Consider the following 7,674-nt stretch of genomic DNA (forward strand, 5'->3'; position numbering starts at 1 on the left):
TAGAACATGTGTGTACTAGTACATCATGGATTTTTAATTGTATTATGGCAAAATTCAACTCCTATTTATGTAAATCTGCTCCATGGTCCTGGAGAAACGACATCTCATCTTTTACTGTGCATTGCATTAGTAGTTATGGTATGAAGGATAAAAAAGAAATCTTGATTTGAAATGTTCTCCAAAGCAACACACAAAACCCTTGGAGACGGGAGCAAACGTCTAGTTGTGCCCCGCCTGCAGAAGCTGTTTGAATAGAGTTGTGTTTGAATAAAATGGCATCACCTTGGTTGAAAAGCAGGCCAATGCTACTCACCACTGGAGTGACTCTCCCAAAGCGTCCCCCTATCCCGGACTCATAAGAGTCTTTATCTTTATGAATATACTGGGATCAGGGCTTGAATTTAAATTTTGTAAGTTACAGGAATTATTTGATTAAAGTGAACTTAACATAAAGACTACAAAACTGATTTTATTTTCAAATTACATCTTGCGCTGTTTTTTAAACTGTATTCTTAATGCTGGTATGCAAGTTAGGCACCGTAAGAGTCTTAAGAATCTGGAAAATTCACATACCTGGCATCTACCAATATCTGTAGGTGCTGGAGACCAGGGTGGCTCACTTTTCCATTAATACATCCAGTACTCAGCATCTTTTTCAGTTCCACATTTTATATCTTTGATAATCCTTTGCTCATTTACTTCTGTTACAGATCTCTGTGTTGTGTATTGGCCTATGTGTTGTGTGGTTTTATGTTAAAAAGTGACAGTAGAGAGCCAAGGTGAAGGTGGACTGCTGAATGAATGGGAGACGGACTGAGCATGTGCAGAAAATGATCTAAAAATTTCTGGACTTGGACGATAAACCACCACTGGTGGTGCTGTGGAGTGGACGAAGGCCCAGAGCATGAGTCATGGTCTAGAGGACAGTTTAGAATGTTGGGATTTCAAAAAGGATGAACTTTCTGAAGGCAGCCAGAAGGATCCGGGCCAGTGGTTCCTCTCTCTGCAAGCAACACAAGAAGACAACTTCGAATTTTGTGCTCTCTCAAAGATCTTTTGGGTTCAGTTTACCAAACAAACTGAATTTTGTTTATGATCTTTGCTTGGGTTGAGATCAAAGTTTTTTGAGTCTTGTGTGTTTTGTGTCTAAGTTTTTCTGTGGGCTGGTTGGAAATATAACTTAGACTTTAATTGCATATGTTATATTTAGGCTGGGGAATTTATTAGTTTTATACTGTTATAGAAATTTGCAAAGTAACCAGTGGGCATTATTATAAAAGGGGGATTTTTGAATTAAAGTTTGAAGGTGAATTTTTGTTAATAAAGTAATTGTTCATCTTTACCCCAGTGTGATATGCCTTCTTTGTGGTTGCTGGTTTGATCTTTTAACAACTTCCTTCTCAATTTCCCTCTCAAATCGATGACTTCACCTGCAGCTTATTTCCACAAAAATACTAGTCTCATCTTTTCAGAGCTGTTCCCTCAGTCATTTCCATCCTTCCATTATTATTGATACTGGATTAGTTAAATCAAATAAGATATTTGAGATGCAATTCCTCATAGCCACAAATATTCACATTCATCACACCCTCATTAAAAATGTTCTTTTCTGAATTGGAGAAAAATTAGCTTACAGGCAGTTCTCAGAAATTGAACCCTTGCATTACCTAGCAAATGTCCATTGTTACGAGTTCAGAGGACCCCAAAACCCAGCAGCAATAGAAATTCACCAAGACAAATGGTTAGTTAAACAAAAGTTGCTTTTAATTTCCTTTAAACATAAAAAAGGATCAAACTTTAACTTATTACTATAAATGTAACCTCCCTTCTAATTCTAAGCGTATGTGTATATGTTCAGGAAAGTTCTTTGATTTATGAATTGCACGCGCACGCACGCGCACACAAACTGATTCGCTCCGAGCAGCCACTTCAGTGTTTTGCCGAAGAAACTTGCCCCATCAGGAGTTTTTCAAATGATAACCAGAGTTCCTGTTGTTTCCCTTATTTCAGGAAAAACACTCTAGCCAGCCATTCCCTCTTGCAAGGACTACAATGGTTTTCAACAGGCTGAACTCAGAACTCACAACCGTCTTCAAAATAGTGCTTCAAAAGACTGCCATGTTGCAGCCTCCTAAAGCCATTTCAGAACTCAGTTATCTCTCTCCCTCTCTCTCTCTCTCTCTCTCTCTCTCTCTCTCGCTCTCTCGCTCTCTCTCTCTCTCTCTCTCTCACACAGAGAAAACGTATTTTGCCTTTTGTTTCACCCTCTCGGATTGCAAAAATGCATGACCCCTCTTAGAACAGCAAACTGCAACCAAACAGTTTCTGCCTGGGAATCTGTTGCTTTAAAGACAATAGTTCATTTACTCTACAGCATCAGTCCAATTAGCACCTACTTGTGAAGTCTCCATAGGCATCTTTCAAAGTTTCTGCAAAGTCACTGTGGGCATGAAGTCTCTCCTTCAGCAAAGCTCTTGCATTTTAAATGAGATTTCTTTTGTGAAGTGTTTGCTTGTAGAGTGACCCACAATCCATCACTTAGAAAAACATTTATATATAAAATATAATATACCCTGTAAATCTTATATTCATCTTAACTGCAAACACATTACTTCCTTCTCCATAAAACTAGATTTCTGCAAGGCCTGCAGGGATAGGTGGTTCTCTTTAGAGAATCACAGAATGCATTTTTTTTAAACTTCATTTATTCGTTCTAAAAACAAATAATATGACATATGCAGCAATTAAACATGAACATTTTTTTATATATAGAAAAAAATAACCCCCGAACACCCCCCCACCTTCAGCCAACTCTCTTAAGGAGAGCCATAAAAAAAGAAAAAGAAAGAATATTAAATAAAAAATTAAATAGACATTTTAAAATCTAATCAATATAAATTGAAATGTAAATATTCTGAGTGTAACAGCCACTTATTAATAAAAAAAATTATAATTATCATGCAAAACATACATAATTTTTTCCATTATTAAACAATATTTCACCTCATTATGCCATCTATAAATATCAATCATATTTGTATCTTTCCACATACTTTTTTCGCTACAGATAAAGCTAAATATACAAAAGCAAGCTGGAACTTATCTAATCCCAAACCTTACAGAGGTTGCAAACTACCCAATAAAAATACTGTTGGATCTAAAACTATTTTAATCTAAAAACGATTGAATTTTCTTCCAAAAAGATTGTATATGTATACTTAACCAAACAGCATGAAAAAAAGTTCCAACCATATCACCACATCTAAAACACAAATCTGATTCATGAAAACCATATTTTTTAAATTTTTCAGGTGTCAAATATAATTGATATAAAAAATTGTAATTAATCATTGCATAACGTGCATTTATCAATCTAGTTACACTATCATAACAAATATCCAATCAATCATCTTCAGAAAAAATAAAACCAATATCCGCTTCCCATTTAATTTTAGATCTATCCCAACACTTTTTATCCATACCATCCTGTAATATTGGATATACCATGACTACCAGCACCCCCACATCTCCATCGGGCACACAAAACACAAAACGGTCAACCAGTTTACCTATCTCGGCTGCACCATTTCATCAGATGCAAGGATCGACAATGAGATAGACAACAGACTCGCCAAGGCAAATAGCGCCTTTGGAAGACTACACAAAAGAGTCTGGAAAAACAACCAACTGAAAAACCTCACAAAGATAAGTGTATACAGAGCCGTTGTCATACCCATACTCCTGTTCGGCTCTGAATCATGGGTCCTCTACCGGCACCACCTACGGCTCCTAGAACGCTTCCACCAGCGTTGTCTCCGCTCCATCCTCAACATCCATTGGCGCGCTTTCATCCCTAACGTCGAAGTACTCGAGATGGCAGAGGTCGACAGCATCGAGTCCACGCTGCTGAAGATCCAGCTGCGCTGGATGGGTCACGTCTCCAGAATGGAGGACCATCGCCTTCCCAAGATCGTGTTATATGGCGAGCTCTCCACTGGCCACCGTGACAGAGGTGCACCAAAGAAAAGGTACAAGGACTGCCTAAAGAAATCTCTTGGTGCCTGCCACATTGACCACCGCCAGTGGGCTGATAACGCCTCAAACCGTGCATCTTGGCGCCTCACAGTTTGGCGGGCAGCAACCTCCTTTGAAGAAGATCGCAGAGCCCACCTCACTGACAAAAGGCAAAGGAGGAAAAACCCAACACCCAACCCCAACCAACCAATTTTCCCCTGCAACCGTGTCTGCCTGTCCCGCATCGGACTTGTCAGCCACAAACGAGCCTGCAGCTGACGTGGACTTTTTACCCCCTCCATAAATCTTCGTCCGCGAAGCCAAGCCAAAGAAGAAGAACCCTTCTCTGGTACCTTCATAAGAAAAGTCTCAAATTTAGTCATTTTAGGTAAAATCATATCTCGACCAAACATATATTTTACCAAAGATCAAATTTGATAATAAAGAAATAAAGAGTTCTTATCAATACCAAAACCTTCCCTCATCTGATTAAAAGATAAAAACATACCCTCTTTAAAACATTCTCACAACTTTTTCACACCTTTAAATCTCCAATACAATAAACTTTGATTATGTATTGAAAAAGAAATAAGCTAATTATTATACAACGGAGTCAAAGCTGATAATTAACCCCTAGAGCCTATCATTTTATTTTTCTTTATCCATAACTTCATTAAATGTTTTAGTATAGGCACATTATATTGTTGTAACAAATTTATATTCCATCTAAACAAAAATTGATGTATTTCAAATTCAGAAATACTTACCATCTCAATTTTAGCCCAATTAGGAGGCCATACCAAATCCATCAATGAACTAATAAATTTAAGTTGGGCTGCTTCATAATAATTTTGAAAATGTGGTAAATGTAGTCCTCCTAACTCATATTTCCAAGTTAATTTAATCAAAGCTACTCTCAAAAATTTACCCCTCCATAAAAACTCCCTAACCATTTTATTCAAATCTCGAAAAAAAATGTTATCAAGTAAATACGGAATAGACTGAAACAAATATTGCATACGCGGAAAGATATTCATCTTAATTGTATTTATCCTACCCATTAAATTAATAGGTAAATCTTTCCATTTAATCAAATCAGTTTTAATTTTTTTTCATTAACGGAGCATAATTTAATTTATATAAAGATTGATAATTAACATTCAAAATTATACCCAGATATTTAATTCGATCAGTCCACTTCAAATTAATATTATTCTTATAAACTGAATAATCTCCTTCACTTACCGGTAATATTTCACTTTTATCCCAATTAACTTTATATCCAGAAAGACATCCATATAGTATTAAACATTCCTTCAAGTGCAAAAGTGACTGAGCTGGGTTTGTTAAATACACCAATACATCATCAGCAAATAAATTAATTTTATACTCCTCATCTAAAACTTTCAAACCTTGTATCTGTGTATTTTGTCTTATCAACTGTGCTAAAGGTTCAATCACTAATGCAAACAAAGCTGGTGATAAAGGACAACCTTGACAAATTGATCGAGTTAACTTGAAAGATTCCAAAATCAAACCATTCGTCAATACTCTAGCTACTGGTTTACTATATAGAGCCCTAATCCAACAATAAAAGGACCAAACTTAAATTTCTCCAAAACTTTAAACAAAAAATTCCATTCAACTCTATCAAATGCTTTTTCTGCATCTAAGGTTATCACCATCGGGTGATCTAAAGATTGTCGAAATCTATTAATCAAACTAATCACGTCCAAAATGTTATCTGAAGCATATCTATTCTTTATAAAACCTGTTTGATCAATATGAATCAACTTGGGTAAAAATTTAGCCAATCTATTTGCTAATATTTTAGCTATTATTTTATAATCTACATTTAACAACGAAATTGGTCTATATGAAGATACTTTCAAAGGATCTCTATCTTTTTTAGGAATTACTGTAATTAAAGCACTAGAGCAAGACTCAGGTAATTCATAATGTTCTCCAACTTGATGTAATACATCCCCAAACACTGTAGATAAATCATCATAAAAAATTTTATAAAATTCAACCGAAAATCCATCATCACCAGGCGATTTACCGTTCAGCATTTCCAGCATTGCCATTTTAATTTCCGAATCAGTAAATGGTTCTTCTAACTCCTGTATATCTGCATCCTCTAATATCGGTAAATTCAACTATGACAAAAAAAGATCAATCGATCCAGTTTCTTGTTTTCCTTCAGATGTATATAACTTTTTATAAAATGAATAAAATTCATCATTAATCTCATGAGGTTTAAAAGTAATAAGAGAATTCTGTCTAACAGCATTAATGGTCCTCGAAATCTGTTCTTTCTTTAATTGCCACGCCAATACCTTATGTGCTTTCTCTCGTTCTTTCTACCATTGTTTAGTCCTATTAATCACACATTCAAATTGATAAGATTGCAAAGTATTATATATTCCAATTTCAACCTAGATAATTCTATTTTCTGATCTTCTGTAACATCTTTCTGAAATTCCTTTTCTAACTCATCGATCTGTTTCTCTAATTCAAGACTCTGATTGAATCAATTATTTTTTATTTTAGTATAACTAATTATTTGTCCTCTCAAACAGGCTTTCATAGCGTTCTCCTAGTTCTATGACTGATTTTTCCACCTTCAACACTTTTTCTGTGTTAGAAGTCACTTGTTGTTTACAGTCCAAAAAAGTAGTCTGAATTTTTTAAAATTCTTCATAAGATGCATCCACAAATGTCTTAACCATATTTAATTCTGAACTTATACCAGCATTCATTTGAACCATTTCATTCATTTGAGATGTCAACAAAGGTTTCATAACAGCTTGAACAATAGCATTTAATTGCATAAACTGTGATTCAGTAAAGCTCAGCTCTGCTCTCTCTGACATAGTGGCAGAACAAGGTAACTGCAGCTCCTGCTACAACTCAACAGAAGGCATTTTTAAAGTTTTACTGCGGGTTTGGACTCCCAGCGACGGCACCCCGACTTTCTCAGGGGGTCGCCGCTGGTCTCCCCCCGCATCTCATTGTTTTTTCATCAAATCACAAAGAAAAGCGATTTCTTCAGATTGAAATGCTGCCTGATGCATTTCCAACAATGGAGTAGTCTTCCTGCGTGCTCTCTCCGTTGAAATCTAAAGGCTTTCCAAATTGGGGTCCACTTCTTGGGAACACGCACCTTCTTCCAGAGAACGGGTAATCACAGCGCCATCCTTCACTTGGTGAGCAATAGACATTTTTTTTTCAGCTCCCACAGGCAGTCTTTGAGGTTTAGACAATGAAGAGATTGAGCCTGGGGCTGTATCAAGTAGTCTTGGCCCCAAATCTTCAGCACTTCGAAAATGTTAACTTCTTCTGCACTTGAGGTTTAATCTTTTTACCATTAGTGGCCATAATAATTCGTTAATACTTTAAACTAAAATTTAAAAAAATTAAACTTGAAAACAAAGAGTTAAAAAACAGGTACTTAAAAGTCTGGCCAGAGAGATCGAGATTACACGTCTAGACTCTACGCCATCTTGCCACGCCCCCCCCCCCACCGCAGAATGCATTTTAAAAGAACAAAACCTCAACCAATATTTACTCCATTTTACACCCAAATAATTTTAAATATAGGCTGTACCACCTTTTGTTGAGCTATCACATATTTGCCAGAAGCATTGCACATTTTAA

The 7,674-nt window shown here is 36.1% G+C and overlaps 1 protein-coding gene across 8 annotated transcripts in view; it reads right to left on the bottom strand.

Annotated features, from left to right (window-relative positions):
• Window positions 1-7,674, bottom strand: part of LOC138760509 (echinoderm microtubule-associated protein-like 4) — a 348,904-nt gene that overhangs the window by 295,038 nt on the left and 46,192 nt on the right. The window lies entirely within an intron of this gene.

The sequence above is a fragment of the Narcine bancroftii genome, chromosome 4 (genome assembly GCF_036971445.1).
Source record: "Narcine bancroftii isolate sNarBan1 chromosome 4, sNarBan1.hap1, whole genome shotgun sequence".
Taxonomy (NCBI): domain Eukaryota; kingdom Metazoa; phylum Chordata; class Chondrichthyes; order Torpediniformes; family Narcinidae; genus Narcine; species Narcine bancroftii.